This window comes from Physella acuta, unplaced genomic scaffold (genome assembly GCF_028476545.2).
Source record: "Physella acuta isolate Inbredline_101_S28 unplaced genomic scaffold, ASM2847654v3 ptg000049l, whole genome shotgun sequence".
Taxonomy (NCBI): domain Eukaryota; kingdom Metazoa; phylum Mollusca; class Gastropoda; family Physidae; genus Physella; species Physella acuta.
In genome coordinates, this window is record NW_026731569.1 from 62,532 (window position 1) to 80,000 (window position 17,469).

A 17,469-nucleotide genomic window follows, 5' to 3' on the forward strand; every position below is an offset into this window, starting at 1 on the left:
CAACGTGACGATAGAAGCCAAAAAGAGAGCTGTTTTGTTAACAGTCATAGGGCCTCAACAATTTAGGCTACTAAAGGACTTATGCGCACCAGCTAGTCTAACTACCAAGAGCTTTAACGAGCTGAGCAAATTGCTAACAGACCACCATGCGCCTACCCCATCAAAGTTTCTATGTAGAGCTAGATTTGACAGTAGGACTCGTCAACCAAACGAGTCAATATCAGAATATGTTGCTGCTTTACGTCATCTAAGTAGATTCTGTGAATTCGGAGACACGCTGTCTGACAGACTATGTGAAAAGTTTGTGACAGGTGTAAACAGCCCTGATGTTCAAAGAAAGTTGCTGCTCGAGTCAGATCTAACATTGGAAAAAGCAATACAACTTGCAACTTCATTCCAGCAGTCATCCGATGCGGCGAGATCTCTAGCACCTTCAGAGATCCATGCAGTTAACAGCAGGTTAGTCAACAAACACCAACCCCATCAGAGCATTCCAACTTATGCTAAACAGCCTGCACGTTTAAAGTCTAGATCTAAATCTAGTAATAATTATCAAAAATGTCATCGATGCAAAGGTCCCCATGCATCTCATCGGTGCAAGTTCAAGTCAGCAACTTGTTATAAGTGCAGTAAGCAAGGTCACATTGCCAAGGCCTGCTTTACAAAGTCTTCGTCTGTTGCTAAATCTAGCCAGTCAAGACAGTACCGCAACCAAAGGCAGCACTATGTCAACTCTCACCAAGACTACCTAACCCAACCCATGAACCACTCTACCTGTGAAAATGCTCAAACCGATTCGCAGCCGGATTTCAACCTGTTCTCTGTGAAATCAATAAGTCATGCTCCCATCAATGTACTAGTTAATATCAACGGTAAGAGCATCAGCTTCCAACTTGACACTGGAGCATCTCTAACAGTCATCACAAAGAAGGACTTTGACGCTGTCACAGGAGGATCAGTGCCTCTACAGCCATGTCACAAGTGCCTAACAACATACACTGGTGACAATGTTCCGGTGATAGGAGAGTGAATGGTTCATGTAAGTTATAATGGTCAAAGTGTTAAACTTCCTCTTCTTGTGGTTGAAGGAAATGGACCACCATTACTAGGTAGGAACTGGTTAGTTGATCTTAAGTTAAATTGGGAAAGTATATGTTCATTGAACAATGCAAGAGAATCTAGTCTTACTTCAATAGATAAAGTTATATCTGAAAATAAATGTGTTTTTGGTAATCCTGGATTACTAAATGATAGAACAGTGAAGATAAGCATTAAAGACACAAATCCAAGATACTGCAAAGCTAGAGTTCCACCTTATGCAATGAGGAATAAAATTGAAAATGAGCTAAGTAGATTGGAATCTAATGGCATCATAAAGAAGGTAGACTATTCCGATTGGGCAACGCCCATTGTGCCAGTGTTAAGAAGGATGGTTCTGTAAGAATTTGTGGAGACTATAAAGCTACACTGAATAAGCAAATAGAGCTAAATAGGTACCCTATTCCTAACATTGAGGAAATTTCTTTGAATTTGGCAGGAGGAGACAAATTCACTGAATTAGACTTTAGTCATGCTTACACTCAACTAGAACTGCATCCAGATTCAAAAGTCTATACGACACTAAACACACATAAAGGACTCTACCAATATGAAAGACTATGTTTTGGTATATCATCCAGCCCTGGAATTTTCCAAGCTGTCATGGACAGTATTTTTAAGGATATTCCAAATGTTTGTGTTTACTTTGACAATGTGTACATAACTGGTAAGAATGACACTGAACATCTTAAAACACTTGATAAAGTCTTGAAAATAGTTGGTGAAAAAGGTTTAAAGATAAACAAAGATAAATGTCAACTCATGCTGACAGAAATTAGTTTTCTTGGTTATATATTAAGCAAGCAAGGTATCAGACCTCAACCTGAGAAAACAATAGGCATTAAGGAAGCACCCAAACCTGAAAATACCCAACAACTAAGAGCTTTTTTGGGCTTGATAAATTACTATGTATAATAGATTGGAAACACTGACGAGAAGCCGCGTTGATTGTTAACAAGCCTTTATTCAGCCATGATGGAAGAGAGAGAGCGGAAGTGACGAGAGACAATTATTTATATACATGTAAGGGACATCACTCAAGATAACAGTATAAATATAATACTAATACAAGAAGAGTGAGTTCCCTTGACCTCACAAGTCTCACTATATTACACTATGCAAAGTTCATAGGAAATCTGTCTGGTAAACTATCACCACTGTACAAGCTGCTACAGAAAAATGCAACTTGGCACTGGGGTAATCAACAAGATGCTGCTTTTAATACAGCAAAAGAAGCTTTGTCTTCTGACACCTTACTAACTCACTATGACCCAGGGAAAAGACTTATATTAACATGTGATGCTTCACCAGATGGTGTAGGAGCAGTCTTGTCCCACATGGATGAAAAGGGTGACAGACCCATTGCTTTTGCCAGTAGATCTTTGAACCAGGCTGAGAAAAATTATTCTCAGTTAGATAGGGAAGGCTTAGGCATCATTTTTGGTGTTAAGAAATTTCATAAGTTTCTGTTTGGTAGGAAGTTCACCATCTTTACAGATCATAAACCATTGCTAGGTTTATTTGGAGAAAACAAACCCCTACCTGAGCATGCCTCACCAAGAATTCAAAGATGGGCTATCACACTAACTGCATACAATTATGAATTGAAATACAAACCTGGATCTGAGAATAGTGCAGATAGCCTTAGTAGATTACCTTTAAAAAACCAAAGCCTTAGCTATGTACCAGAAGATGTATTTGTTCTCTTCACTATCATGGATAACTCCAATATAGATGTGAATGATATTAAAAGAGAAACACAAAAAGATGAGTGCTTAATAAAAGTATATGAGTACTGTAAGAATGGTTGGCCTGAAGAGTCTGTGAATGATGACCTAAGGCCATATAAAATAAGAAATAAAAACCTTTGTGAAGATAATATAAAAGATGGAGAAGATGCAGTCCATTATCAGTCAGAGTTGCCTAAACAAAGTATTTGTAACTTAATAAATGATTATGGTGATATGGCAATTTCAAATGCTTTTAAAAGAGAATACATTAGTAAGAAGGAATGTGATCATCAAACAACTTTGCTAACATCATTAGCACTTACAGAAACTAAAAGGGTAACATCAAAAGAAAAGAAAAAAGATTTTTGCCATTTAATACACCCACTTCAAATACTGGATCACAGTTGCAAAGTGATATAGTCCAGGATATTACTTTTAAACAGTATGTTTGGTTACAAAAAAAGCACTATCAGATTACCTGAGAAAATTGATCAATCAAAGAAATCTATGTCAGTCAAGGATCTGAATAACAGCATAATACTTCCAGATGCCAATTCAAAAATAGTTCCATTAAATCATGACAAAACACGCATTGAAAGAGAATTTGGTGTTAATGAGAATGTGTATCTAAGAAATTATGGGAGAAAGGAAAAATGGATACCAGGTCAAATTGTTCAATGTACAGGACCTGTGTCTTATAAAGTAAAAACAAATGATGGACTTATTGTCCGTAGACATGCAGACCAGTTAAAAATAACTTGTGCAGATAATAAGTGTGAATCTATCAATCCCACCAAATCTGAACAGTTCACACCAACTCAGTTTGTTCCACAACCAAGTTCTGTTGATATGAGTGAACCAAGTTGTCTGGAGTCAGAAAATGTAAATTCTGGAATTAATGATTTTAATCCTAGACCTCCTGAGATAGAGAATCCAGATGGTCAGAATCTTGAGTCACCAAATCAAAAGCCACTGAGAAGGTCAAGCAGGACAATCAAAGTCCCAAATAAGTTAGACCTATGATTTTAAAGGTCAAAAGGACTTTGACATCATTGTTTTGTATCCTGATTATGTTGTAGCATATTGTGCATTTTTTGTAAGGGTGTAATCTACCATAATGTTCATGTTGCAATATATTGGTGATTTTAGGATACTGTCAATTGTTCTATTGAGAGATGTGTTGTGTTTACTAAGGGTAAAGGGATGTAATATATTGGGATTTGTGAGGTCAGGGGAACTCACTCTTCTTGTATTAGTTATATTTATAATGTTGTTATTGAGTGATGTCCCTTGTATTTATCTATTGTTACTTCCTGTTCCGGTCCCCTCCATCATGTTAGCAAAGGCCCAATAAAATGTATATATACAAACAGCATGGCTTCTCGTCAGTGTGTTATAATAGAACCACTCCAATCTACCTCAGAAGTAAGACTAGATTCTCTTGCTTTGATCACTGAAAATATACTCTCCCAATTTAACTTAAGATCACTTAACCAGTTCCTACCTAGTAATGGTGGTCCATTTCCTTCAACTACAAGAAGAGGAACATTGTTACCATTGTATGTTGTTAGACATTTGTGACATGGTTGTAGAGGCACTGATCCTCCTGTGACAGCGTCAAAGTCCTTCTTTGTGATGACTGTTAGAGATGCTCCAGTGTCAAGTTGGAAGATGATGCTCTTACCGTTGATATAAACTGGTACATTGATGGGAGCATGACTTTTTGATTTCACAGAGAACAGGTTGAACTCTGGCTGCAAATCAGTTTGAGCATTTTCACAGGTAGAGTGGTTCATGGGTTGGGTTAGGTAGTCTTGGTGAGAGTTAACATAGTGCTTTCTTTGGTTGCGGTACTGTCTTGACTGGCTAGATTTAGCAACAGACGAAAACTTTGCAAAGCAGGCCTTGGCAATGTGACCTTGCTTTCTGCACTTATAACAAGTTGCTGACTTGAACTTGCATCGATGAGATGCATGGGGACCTTTGCATCGATGACATTTTTGATAATTATTACTAGATTTAGATCTAGGCTTTGAACGTGCAGGCTGTTTAGCATAAGTTGAAATGCTCTGATGGGGTTGGTGTTTGTTGACTAACCTGCTGTTAACTGCATGGATCCCTGAGGGTGCTAGAGATCTCGCCGCATCGGATGACTGCTGGAATGAAGTCGCAAGTTGTATTGCTTTTTCTAATGTTAGATCTCACTCGAGCAGCAACTTTCTTTGAACATCAGGGCTGTTTACACCTGTCACAAACTTTTCACATAGTCTGTCAGACAGCGTGTCTCCGAATTCACAAAATCTACTTAGATGACGTAAAGCAGCAACATATTCTGATATTGACTCGTTTGGTTGACGAGTCCTACCGTCAAATCTAGCTCTACATAGAAACTTTGATGGTACAGGCGCATGGTGGTCTGTTAGCAATTTGCTCAGCTCGTTAAAGCTCTTGGTATCTAGACTAGCTGGTGCGCATAAGTCCTTTAGTAGCCTAAATTGTTGAGGCCCTATGACTGTTAACAAAACAGCTCTCTTTTTGGCTTCTATCGTCACGTCGTTAGCTTCAAGGTAAAAGCTTAACCTATCTAGATAATCATGAATGGTTTCATCATTCGAATCAAATTCTTTTATTTGGCCATACAGCGCCATTATTCTAGAAATACTTAGCCAATATGCTCTAGCAAGCTCCTTTTTAAGTAAGCATATGCTCTTTCTAGTGGATTATTTATCCTCGTCGCCAGATGTAATAGATTGGCGATAGAAGCATGTGATTGTATATAAAACGTTTATTGGCCTCAACTACATGATGGTAACGAGAGAGGGCGGAAGTCACGAGACACAAATATATATATACATATAAGGGACATCACTCAAGATAACAGTATAAATATAATACTAATACAAGAAGAGTGAGTTCCCTTGACTTCACAATTCTCACTATATTACACCAACCGACCGGGAATCAGAGTTTCTTCCAGGAAAACATTCTACACCCCCCCCCCCCCCCCCCGAATGAAATGAAATTTATATAATTTATATAGAAAATATATATGTAACTAGGGGAAGTTACCAAGAGACATAACGTGTTACAGTCTGACGTCACAGTGCAGGTGTTGGCTGATGCCAAGGCGTAGTATCTCGGGAAGCGATACGAAAGACGGTCTGTCAACTTTGATGTGACAGGATGCAGGTGGCTTATTAAAATCGGACTGTACGACAGAAGCGGCGTAATTAACAGTCTGATGTAACGATTAGAATCGATTACAATTACGATTATGATAGGACCGAATATGAGTACGATTATGAAGGGGATATAAGGAAGGCGACGGCTGAGCTCGAAGTCTCTCAGAAAGTCGGTCTCTCAGAAGGTGTCTCAGAAAGTCAGTCTCTCTCTCTCAGTGAGTCTGTGTGGCAGTACCACGTTGGTTATATTGTGTTAAGAAGGACGTTAGACATGTGTATTCAGTTAGATGAAGCCTAGTGAGGACTGTTGGGGGTCCGTTGATTCAGACTATTATTGTGAAACATCTCTCTTGATTCATTATATTATTGTGAAGCATTCTTTGATTCATGTAATAAAAGGATCAATAATGAACCTGCATCTTCGAGTATCTATGCTGTGGTCAATGTTGTGTGGAATGAGTGGTTAGACTCGGGAAGGTCACATTTGGCGTTGTCGGCAGGGTAGCCAGAGACTCGTTACATTTGGCTCTGCGAGCAGGATAAGTCTCGTTACATTTGGCGTTGTCGGCAGGGTAGCCAGAGACTCGTTACATTTGGCGTTGTCGGCAGGATAGACTCGGGGACTCGTTACATTTGGCGCTGCGGACAGGATGAATTCAACGAGACTTGCCGCGTTAGGCACCCATAGTCAACCTAGTTCATAACTGTGTTTAGTGTGTGTGTGAATTCGGACATTCAGGAACAGTGAAAATTGAGGAACGAGGAAAATTTTTTCATACACACACGGTAAGAAAGAACTCTTTTTTTTTACTAAAGGAATAAAATGTCTACTCTGGACGAGAAGCAGACCCATATTGTGGTCCTGCCCAGAGAGTCCCACATTAACAAATTTTACGGGGACGGTGATCCAACTTTAACCAACAGGTTCAGGGAAGAGGTCAAAGCGGCCTGGGCCTCGAGAAACATGTCACCAGAGGAAAGATTAAGACTGCTGATGGGCAGTATAGGAGAGACGGTTAGGGCAGAGGTCAAATGCCACGATAAAACCGTCCAATCAGATCCAGATAAGGTGCTGGATCTAATTATGGAGACCTTTGGGGAGAGACGGTCGGGATCGCAACTGCTATCGGGGTTCGTAGGCTTAAAGCAGAGAATGGCGGAGAGTGTGATGGAGTATTCACACCGAATAAACAGGGCCTTTGATTCGGTAAAGGGCAAAGCACCTGACATTGATGTACGCCTACTGAGGGACCAGTTCATCGAGGGGCTAGCAACCCCGATCTTAAGGAGAGAGTTGAAAGAGGAGGTCCACAAAGATCCGCAGTTGACCTTCCTTCAGGTCAGGAACTCAGCGATCCGCAGGTCCGAGGATGAGGACCAATCGAACTGTTCGGTGGACAAAGTCTCTGTGCCGGAACAGGAACAATCCCCACCCACGGGGACCGGCACGGTGGAAACCATGATGGCTCAACTGTTGGCCCACCTGGATAAGGTTGACCAAAGATTGGAGAGGTTGGAAAGCAGGTCAACAGCTGAGAATCAGGAAAAGAACGGGACAAAACAGAGACAGGTTGGACGGCCGCGACCCGCCGGTCCATCACTCCGGTGGACGGCTGACGGTCGACCAATTTGCTTGTCCTGTTCACAGCCCGGACATATGGCACGGTACTGCCAGGGAAACGGTCGTCCTCTGTAAGGCAGGGCCAGGCTACAGAGGGGCGAGGTTATGGCCCAAGAAGCAAAATGATGGGAGTCTGTCCCGAAATGGTGATTACGATTGGGGACATCGCGGTGAAGGCAATTGTGGATACAGGCTCCCAGGTGACGACAATCACGGAAAATTTTTACACCAAATGGATGAAAGGAAAAGACCATAGGTTGAGGTCTGACACATGCATGCGCCTGACGGCAGCTAATGGACTAACCATTCCATACTGTGGTTATTTTCTGGCGGATGTCGTGGTGGCGGGACAGAGGTTGAAGCAGGTTGGGGTGTTCGTTACGAAACACAACCTAGAGACAAATGTGTCAAATATACCTTGCCTGTTGGGCATGAATATTCTTGGCCAGTTGCCAGAATTTCTTACAAATATTGTCGGATCGACCACACCAGGTCGGGGATCCAAGTTGGCCAGGTTTGCCAAGACCAGAGGAAGGATATCAGTCCCGGCAAACACGGTCAAGGCAATCACATTACAAATTGGTGATAGAAGCGTGAATGGTGATGTGATGATAGAACCATGTGGCGCCGCACTGAGGGCAGGCGTCGTGTTACTGCGGACATACACATCAGCGGAAAATGGACTAGTTCAAGGATTAGTGGCAAATGTTTTGGATGAGGAAATTTTTATACCGCCTAATACTCTGGTAGGAGTACCACAGAACGTCGAGGTACAAAGGTCGGCACAGTGCATCGAACTGAGCAATACCAGCAGTAATGAAGTAACAATTAGGTCGGTCAATGTGACGGCCGAGGTGAAGAAAGAGGATGGCCGATCATATACATTCCCGGAAACTGAGGACCCAAAACTAAATGAATTGTTGAATAAGTACAGGGATATATTTGCCTCGTACGAGGGTGATTTGGGTTACACGGAAGTAATAAAACACCAGATACCCTTACTACAAGACAAGCCGGTGGCGCAACCTTATCGAAGATTACCACCGAGTCACTACTCTGCGGTGAAAGCACACCTGAACGATCTACTAAAAAAGGGAATTATTACAACCAGCACTAGCCCGTATGCGGCACCGATAGTAGTGGTAAAAAAGAAGTCAGGGGAGATAAGACTGTGTTGTGATTACCGGAAATTGAACAATATCACAAGAAGGGATGCATTCCCCTTGCCTCGTATTGATGAATGTCTTGATGCGTTGGGGGGAGCAAGATTTTTTTCTACCTTGGATTTGGCTAGTGGCTACCACCAAGTGGCCATGCACCCCAACGATCAACATAAGACTGCATTTATTTCTCCACTGGGACTGTACGAGTGGACCCGTATGCCGTTTGGTCTAACTAATGCACCTGCTACATTCCAGCGAGTAATGCAGAGTGCTATGAGTGACTTTCTATTTCAAATAATGTTGGTGTACTTGGATGATATACTAGTTTATTCAAAAACTTGGGAGGACCATCTAGAAAGATTAGAACAAGTGTTTCTCCGTCTTAGGGAGATAGGAGTAAAGCTGAACCCAGACAAATGCTGCTTCGGTCTGAAATCGGTACATTTTTTGGGTTACGTGATTTCGTCGGATGGCATCGCCACTGACCCAGATAAAATTGCAGCTGTTAAAGAATGGAAACAGCCAACAACTACAGTAGAGGTCAGATCATTCTTGGGCTTTGCTTCCTATTATAGAAAATTTGTGCCTGGTTTTGCAAAAATTGCCGCACCATTGCATGACTTGGTAAACAAAATGACAAAGAAACACAGTAAGGAGAAAAAGAAAGGTAAAACACAACGGATAGGTGAATTATGGACTGATGAATGCATGAACTCGTTTAAGCTATTGAAAAAGGCTTTGACAGAGGCGCCGATATTAGGATACGCAGACTTTGACAAACCATTTCGGCTAGAAATTGACGCCAGCTCTAAAGGTCTGGGAGCTGTGCTATCACAACAACAAAAGCAAGGCTTCAGGGTTATTGCTTATGCCAGTCGAGCTCTGAAGGAATCAGAGAAGAACATGACAAATTACAGCGCCATGAAACTAGAACTTTTGACATTAAAATGGGCTGTGACGGAAAAATTCAGGGACTATCTATTAGGTGCTAAATGTGTGGTATACACTGACAATAACCCCTTGAGTCACCTAAAGACAGCAAAGTTGGGATCCATCGAACAGCGATGGGCAGCAGAATTGGCACTCTTTGACCTAGAGATAAAATATCGCCCGGGGCGGTCCAATGGCAATGCGGACGCCTTATCAAGGAATCCTTACGAGAGACCGGGCGATGAGGAAGAAACGCTGACAGGAATATGTGAGGTCAGAGCGTCAACAGATATCCCTCACGGGGTGCAAGTGAGGCAGAACGGACAGACCGGGGTGGAGCACATTTCCACAGAGCCCGGACATATGGACATTGGTGATTTTAGTTGCCTTAATCACAAAGAGATAAGAAATGCCCAGAGAACGGATAGTGGCTTACAGCCGCTGTTGAAACACGTCCAGGAACAAAAATTCCCAGGAAGAAGGGAAAGAGAACAATTTGGTCGAGAAACAAAGAAAATACTGAGTCAGTGGGACCGTCTCAGTATACAGGATGGTGTTCTCATGCGGAGAATTCATGACCAAATTGATGGGACAATACACCAGGTGGTGGTGCCTGGACAATTACGAGAAGAAGTGCTAAGGTTGGCACATGACAGGGCAGGACACCAGGGTCAGGACAGGACGCACAAAATATTACGACGAAGGTGTTACTGGCCCAATATGGAAATGGAGGTCAAACGCCATTGTGAGGCTTGTGTGAGGTGTCAGCATGCGAAAATGCCAGTTGTCAAAATGAGACAGCCATCGGGACACCTATTAGCGACAAAACCACTAGAGATTGTGGCTATGGACTTTACGTCGTTGGAGCAATCATCGGATGGGACGGAACATGTGTTGGTAATGACTGATGTTTTCACCAAATGGACTGTGGCGGTGCCCACACGAGATCAGACTGCCAAAACAGTGGCAAAGGTCTTAATAGAACATTGGTTCATCAAATATGGCATACCAAGACAATTACACTCTGACCAAGGAAGGGCCTTCGAGTCAGAAGTAATTAACCAACTGTGCAGCCACTACGGGATCAACAAATCTAGAACAACCACATTTAATCCGAAAGGAAACGGACAGTGCGAGCGGTTCAACCGCAGCATGCATGATTTGCTGCGTACTCTAGAATCTGAACAGAAAAAACGTTGGCCTGATTTTCTCCCAGAGTTGGTATATCTATACAACTGCACACCCCATGCCACAACCGGCTTTTCGCCATACATGTTGCTGTTCGGACGGGAGGCTCGACTCCCTCTTGACTTGTTCCTAGGAAAAAAGGAGAGTATGACTGGCTCATACACTGCACTGGAATATGTGAATGAACATATGAGACGAATTAGAGAAATGTACAGGGTAGTACAGGAAAGACTAGAACATGAAGCACGGCGAAGGGAACCGCCGGTACAGACAAAGGACCCGCCACTCAAACTGAACGACAGGGTATTACTGCGTAGCCACCCGTTAGGCAGAAACAAAATCCACGATCTCTGGGGACAGGAGATATGGCAAGTCGTGGAGATGCCTAAAGTAGCAGGTGGCCCCTTTAAGATAAGACCCATCGATCACACCAAACCGGATCGGTGGGCGAATATTGCTCAATTAAAGAAATATTGTCATAGTCAAGGAGAGCAGTTACACACAAGGAAACCTAAGACAATTAGGGAACCGGAAACTATAACGGAAATTCACATACCCATCCCGGAACCATGTCACCATCAACAGAACAACAGCGACACACAAGGGGAGGATACCGGCAACAAGGAGGATCCCGGTCCCTCCAAAAGCAGAGAGACAGTAGACCATCAGATAAGTGGTCCGCGGAGAAGTTTGAGAAACAGAAAGAATACGAAATTTTTTGTCAGCAACCATCAATTCTTTCATGGTCGCGCTGGTATGAAAACAGACTGTTCAAAAAGTCATAAAAGTGAACTGGTGAAGGCACCAGACGAAAAAAGGTGGATGTGAATTCTAGAACTGTTTTGTGTCTGAGGAATATGATGTAGACACATTTGATATGTGAAATAGGGATAACTGTCAATCTTATACGAATGTGACGACATTGACAGTGAGTGGAACAATAAAAAAATTTTTTACGGTGGTGCGATGGACTTTGAAGGACTGCACCTGCCAAGCGTTGTTTGTGGTTGATAACACACAAAAAAAGGCAGGGGTGGATGTAACTAGGGGAAGTTACCAAGAGACATAACGTGTTACAGTCTGACGTCACAGTGCAGGTGTTGGCTGATGCCAAGGCGTAGTATCTCGGGAAGCGATACGAAAGACGGTCTGTCAACTTTGATGTGACAGGATGCAGGTGGCTTATTAAAATCGGACTGTACGACAGAAGCGGCGTAATTAACAGTCTGATGTAACGATTAGAATCGATTACAATTACGATTATGATAGGACCGAATATGAGTACGATTATGAAGGGGATATAAGGAAGGCGACGGCTGAGCTCGAAGTCTCTCAGAAAGTCGGTCTCTCAGAAGGTGTCTCAGAAAGTCAGTCTCTCTCTCTCAGTGAGTCTGTGTGGCAGTACCACGTTGGTTATATTGTGTTAAGAAGGACGTTAGACATGTGTATTCAGTTAGATGAAGCCTAGTGAGGACTGTTGGGGGTCCGTTGATTCAGACTATTATTGTGAAACATCTCTCTTGATTCATTATATTATTGTGAAGCATTCTTTGATTCATGTAATAAAAGGATCAATAATGAACCTGCATCTTCGAGTATCTATGCTGTGGTCAATGTTGTGTGGAATGAGTGGTTAGACTCGGGAAGGTCACATTTGGCGTTGTCGGCAGGGTAGCCAGAGACTCGTTACATTTGGCTCTGCGAGCAGGATAAGTCTCGTTACATTTGGCGTTGTCGGCAGGGTAGCCAGAGACTCGTTACATTTGGCGTTGTCGGCAGGATAGACTCGGGGACTCGTTACATATACTTTTAACAGTGTCCGCCCCCCCCCCCCCCGAAGAAAGTCTACCGCCCCCCGCCCCCCCCCCCCCCCCGAAAATTTCAAGTGTCTCTCCCGGAGAAAAAAGTCTGGAAGAAACACTGCCGGGAATAGCCTTGGCCTGACTAAAATTAAGTTGAAAAGTCCTCTCTAGCCTTAACACTTAACTTATTAGTATTAGTAGATTTAGAATCTAGATTCAAATAATAAATCTAAAGAAAGAAAATGTGGTAAAACCTTAGTTTAGCTTCGGTTATTATTCCGGAATCGTATAGCAGTAAAAAAAAACAGTAAAACAATGTCAAAGTCTGTCACACACTTCCGGAATTCACCGGAAGTACTGTAAACCATACTTTATTTGGCGTCATCTTTTATTTTTATACAGAATATTTAAAATTTGGATAGATTTATTTTTGTAATCATTTTTTCATTTTGTAATCATTTTTACATTTTGTAATCATCTTTACTATTTTCGTAATCTAGATTTTTTTAACTTGGCCTAGCAGCTAGATATCTAGCTAGATCTAGATTCTAGATCTTATTAATTAATGGTCGCAAATCCGCTGCAAGCCAAAAACATTAAATTATTATATTTGACTTCATTATTTATATTAATATGATCTATATGTTTTTATTTATTTTTAGATCTATAATTTAAATCTACTATAAGATCTATATTTATTCTTGTTTCTTTTTGTCGATTAAACTTAAAAAATTAAAACATTAATTTACTACATTTGACTTTCAATTTATTTATATTTCAATGGTCAAATAAACCATGGTTTACCGTAACTCTAGTTACCGAAACTCAACAAACATTACCCGATAATTTCCGACGCTAAACTCGAAAATGTTTTATTTTCTTAATTCATAGAATGCCTTCAATGCTTTTTTCTCCTTTCGATAATTAGATCTACTTTACTTGTTTTTTAAGTGTATTACTAAGGACGCCAAACAGACTATTGTATTTTTTTTTATACAACACTACGACACAGTAGTCTAGTCTAGGCATTAAATAAACACTAACAGGCCTGTTATTACTAGATCTAAGATCTAGATCGAGCTATAAATTAGTGGTAATCTATCGTTCTAGGTACGTTAAATCGCCCGCGGCTAGTTATACTAGTTATAGTTACTATAGTAATGTACAAAAAAGTGCCTAACTCAGGGGTCGGCAACCTTTTGATTTTACTTTTGAAGCATAAGAGCCAAAAGTTACAATTTTCAAAATTTCCCTGGTTTTAAAGAGCCACTAACATTTTTTTTATTTCAAATATTTTATTTTTTTATTAAGATTATTAGTATTTGTTCAAGTAGCTGGAGAGCTGCATCTTGATATCAAAAGAGCCGCATGCGGCTAGCGAGCCGCAGGTTGCCGACCCCTGGCCTAACTCATTGTAAATTGTTGTCAAGGCTTTAATAAATTAATTGTGATATATTTGTGTCAAATATTATAGATAAATGAATAATAAACCTAAATCAATGGCTAAATATATCAATATTTCATATAGGCAATAAATTCTCTTTAAACAGCAGTGTTTGCGAGCAGGATTAGCTATATAAAAAGCGGCCATCTGTAGAATACAGTGGCTTCCCCTGAATCTTGCGCTCTAAGTTTATCTAGTAATCTAGTAATGTGAAAAACAGGTAGGCCCCAAATTCCTTAAATTTTAATAATTATTTCACATTTTGAGAGGATTTATGTTTTTAAAAAATACAAAAATGTTTCCTTGTTTCATTTATGCACCTGTTTTTAAACAATTGAATTAAAACTTTTCAGTAATTAATGAAGACTAGCGATGTTTCCAACAGATGCAACCAGAGTTTCTTCCAGGCATCTCTTCAGGGGGGGGGGGGGGGGGGGGGGGGGGGTTACTCTTAGGAAAATATTAAATACATGCACATTGCTATAACATATTAAAAGGATCAATGTCAAATATCATTTTCGTTTAGATTCTTAGAAAAAGTAGATACATTTTAATAACATAATAACAGTTGGGTAGAAAAATCAAATTAATTTAACTCTTTTTTTTCTAATTTTGACAAGGGAGGTAATTTAAAAATAAATTCAACTCATGCTAAATAATTAAATTATTATAATTTACTGGAATGGCTAAAGTTAAAATAAATGTATGTGGTTTAATACATGTTGTACATCTGCGGTTTACATTACACCACGGGGAAGGGGAGAAGAGAAATCTCGGCAGACATCAGTTAGAACATTGCGCCATTTTTAAAAATGTTATATTGTTTGATATGTAATTTAACTTTTAGAGAGGTTTATGAGTTACGGTTTTGGTTGCTATATCAGCATAAAAAAACATCATAGATGCAGCCGTTTGGATTATACAGTGATGTACGAGTGGTGCTTGCGGGTTGATGTGGCTAGGACAGGGGTCGGCAACCTGCGGCTCGCGAGCTGCATGCTGCTCTTTTGACGTCCAGATGCGGCTCTCCAGCTCCTTGCACAAATATTAATCATTTCATTTTTACTGGACGGTGGGGTACGACTTTACCATGCGTTCAGTGGGATGGAAGATAAGCCTGGTGAGAACCAAAGGATAGAAGCAAGTTATTCAAACCGATATCCAAGCCAGTTAGTCTGCGTTTGACGTGTTGAGGCCTGACTGGCTAATGGGAGACACCTCCTGAGCCGGTGATATCCGTAAAGAAAAAATATAATAAAAATTAACAGCTTCTAAAGTGGATTCACATAGTCCTAGAATAATATTATTTGATTACTAATTTTACTATTCTGCCAAAACATGTCTATGTTTTTATATGAATAAATAGTATTTCATATTTAAAGCTATTTATTTTAAATAACAAATCAACTTTATTTACCTAATCCTAATCAAATACCAAAATATTGAACTAAACATTGTGGCTCTTTAAAAACACGAAGTTTTGTAAATTGTAACTTTTGGCTTTTGCGTATCAAAAGGTTGCCGACACCTGGGCTAGGAGAATGAGTAAGGTGTGGGTCAGTACAGTGTTGGATTTTTTTTCAGATTGCTGTTCATGTGTCGAAAGGTTTATTTTATGGTGGTCGGCGCTGTTATTTTAATGTATTGAATTCTCATTAATTGAACTATGTCTCTCTTACAACCCTTCCAAAAAAACATAAAGATTACAATTGCGCCAATTTTTTACACACTCCTTATAGAAAGATAATGATGCAGTCAGATGCTTATTCATTTTGCTTTAATTTCTTTAATGGGATATGCAAGTGTAGCACTATAGTATAACAAATCATTAAATCTCTGTTCCCAAGATGGTACATTTAAAAAAGATTTACCGTGGCGGAGCACGGGTATGCAGCTAGTGAAATATTTGTTAATATATGTATTGAAACCCATACTGGGGTTACTAAGGGTTTCCTTGGGGTCACCAACTTGTTGACTAAAACAATAAAAACATAATTTTAATTAGTGGGGCGGTCTGGTAAAATGAAAATTGTAGAAGAATGTGTGCTCAAATCTGTAGGACCTTATAATGAGTCCACCCAGCTGTGATGGGTATCAGACTCACCTTCTGAAAAGTAAAGGGGGCTATGCATAGCGCTGACCACTTTATTCCTTTGTGTGCCAAGTCACTGGAACAGGTGACCTCTACTTCACCCGCTCCATAGTTACAAGGTGTACTTGACTTTTATTTTTCTATTGCCAATATCTATATGCAAAATTTTATCGTCATATCTTTAACAACATAGATGTGCGGGTTTCTAAAATGTCCTGAAAGTCATTTTATAACGACACCATAAGCCTTAATAGAGCTTAATTGTTTGTTGTTTTCCTTTTAATGATATTTATTTTACTGTTGCCTACTCTCTCTAGAATCAATATGCAAAGTTTTATCACAATATCTTAATAACAATATGAAAACAAACTAACTGGAAGTAATTTGGTATAAAGGGGTGTAATATTATAATTTTTCAGACAAAATTATAATTTTTGAAGGGAAAACCATTTAGTTTGATTTTTGTTCTCTGACTTTACCTCAGTTTAAATGTTAAGTTGTAAAAGGAAAATTTATTTTGAAAACTATCAATATTGAGTTTTCCAGAAATCAGTTTAGATTTTTGTAAAAAAAAAAGTAACACTTTAAAATTTTTTCATAATGTTGATCAAGTCAAGTTTTTTACTATTTGCATGTTTTCCACCAGTCCACCATGTACAAATACACATACAGAGTCCATTTAATCTTGATATGAAAAAAAATAAATTATTACCGACAAATGAATTTTGTTGTTTTCTTTCATAGGCATATATTGTGTAAGATTATAAAGATTATTATTAAAAGAAAAATGGCTATACAAGACAATATATATTTGCTGCTGTTGGGTTTAGCAGTTTATATTTTTCTCATGATACTTTGTACTTGGTCTATGCCACTATCAAGTAATTGAGTTTTTATTTTGATGGTTGATTTTTAGTTTTAGAGGGATAGGGACAGAGAAAAGGAAACGGTTATGTTTATGATATGGATATCGTTATCAATGAAAATATGCATAAGGATGGGGATAGGATATAAATAATCATTGAGTTAGATATATGGATGGGGATTGGAATAGGAATATTTTTCTGCTTATAATTGTGTTTATATTTAAGTATGGGGTTATCATTGTAGTTAGTGTTAATGTTATGTATATTTTCTTTAGCATTCATATTTACATACAGACATTTAATTAAAAATTGTTCATATTTCTCAAACCATTGCAACACCGGGTAAATGCTGC

The 17,469-nt window shown here is 39.7% G+C and overlaps 2 protein-coding genes across 4 annotated transcripts in view; one reads left to right on the forward strand and one right to left on the reverse strand.

Annotated features, from left to right (window-relative positions):
• The window catches only part of LOC131944941 (xylan 1,4-beta-xylosidase), a 68,697-nt gene extending 55,655 nt beyond the window's left edge, over positions 1-13,042 (reverse strand). The window contains exon 1 of the mRNA XM_059305865.1: positions 12,969-13,042. The gene's annotated coding sequence lies outside the window, so the exon portion shown is untranslated. The remainder of the gene's footprint in view (positions 1-12,968) is intronic.
• Positions 13,043-13,616: 574 nt separating this feature from the next.
• LOC131945014 (uncharacterized) overlaps positions 13,617-17,469 on the forward strand; it is a 17,455-nt gene continuing 13,602 nt past the window's right edge. The window contains exons 1-2 of one of the 3 annotated variants that reach the window (XM_059305981.1): positions 13,617-13,824; positions 14,265-14,378. The gene's annotated coding sequence lies outside the window, so the exon portion shown is untranslated. The remainder of the gene's footprint in view (positions 13,825-14,264; positions 14,379-17,469) is intronic. The other 2 variants (XM_059305971.1, XM_059305962.1) reach the window with 2 other exon arrangements.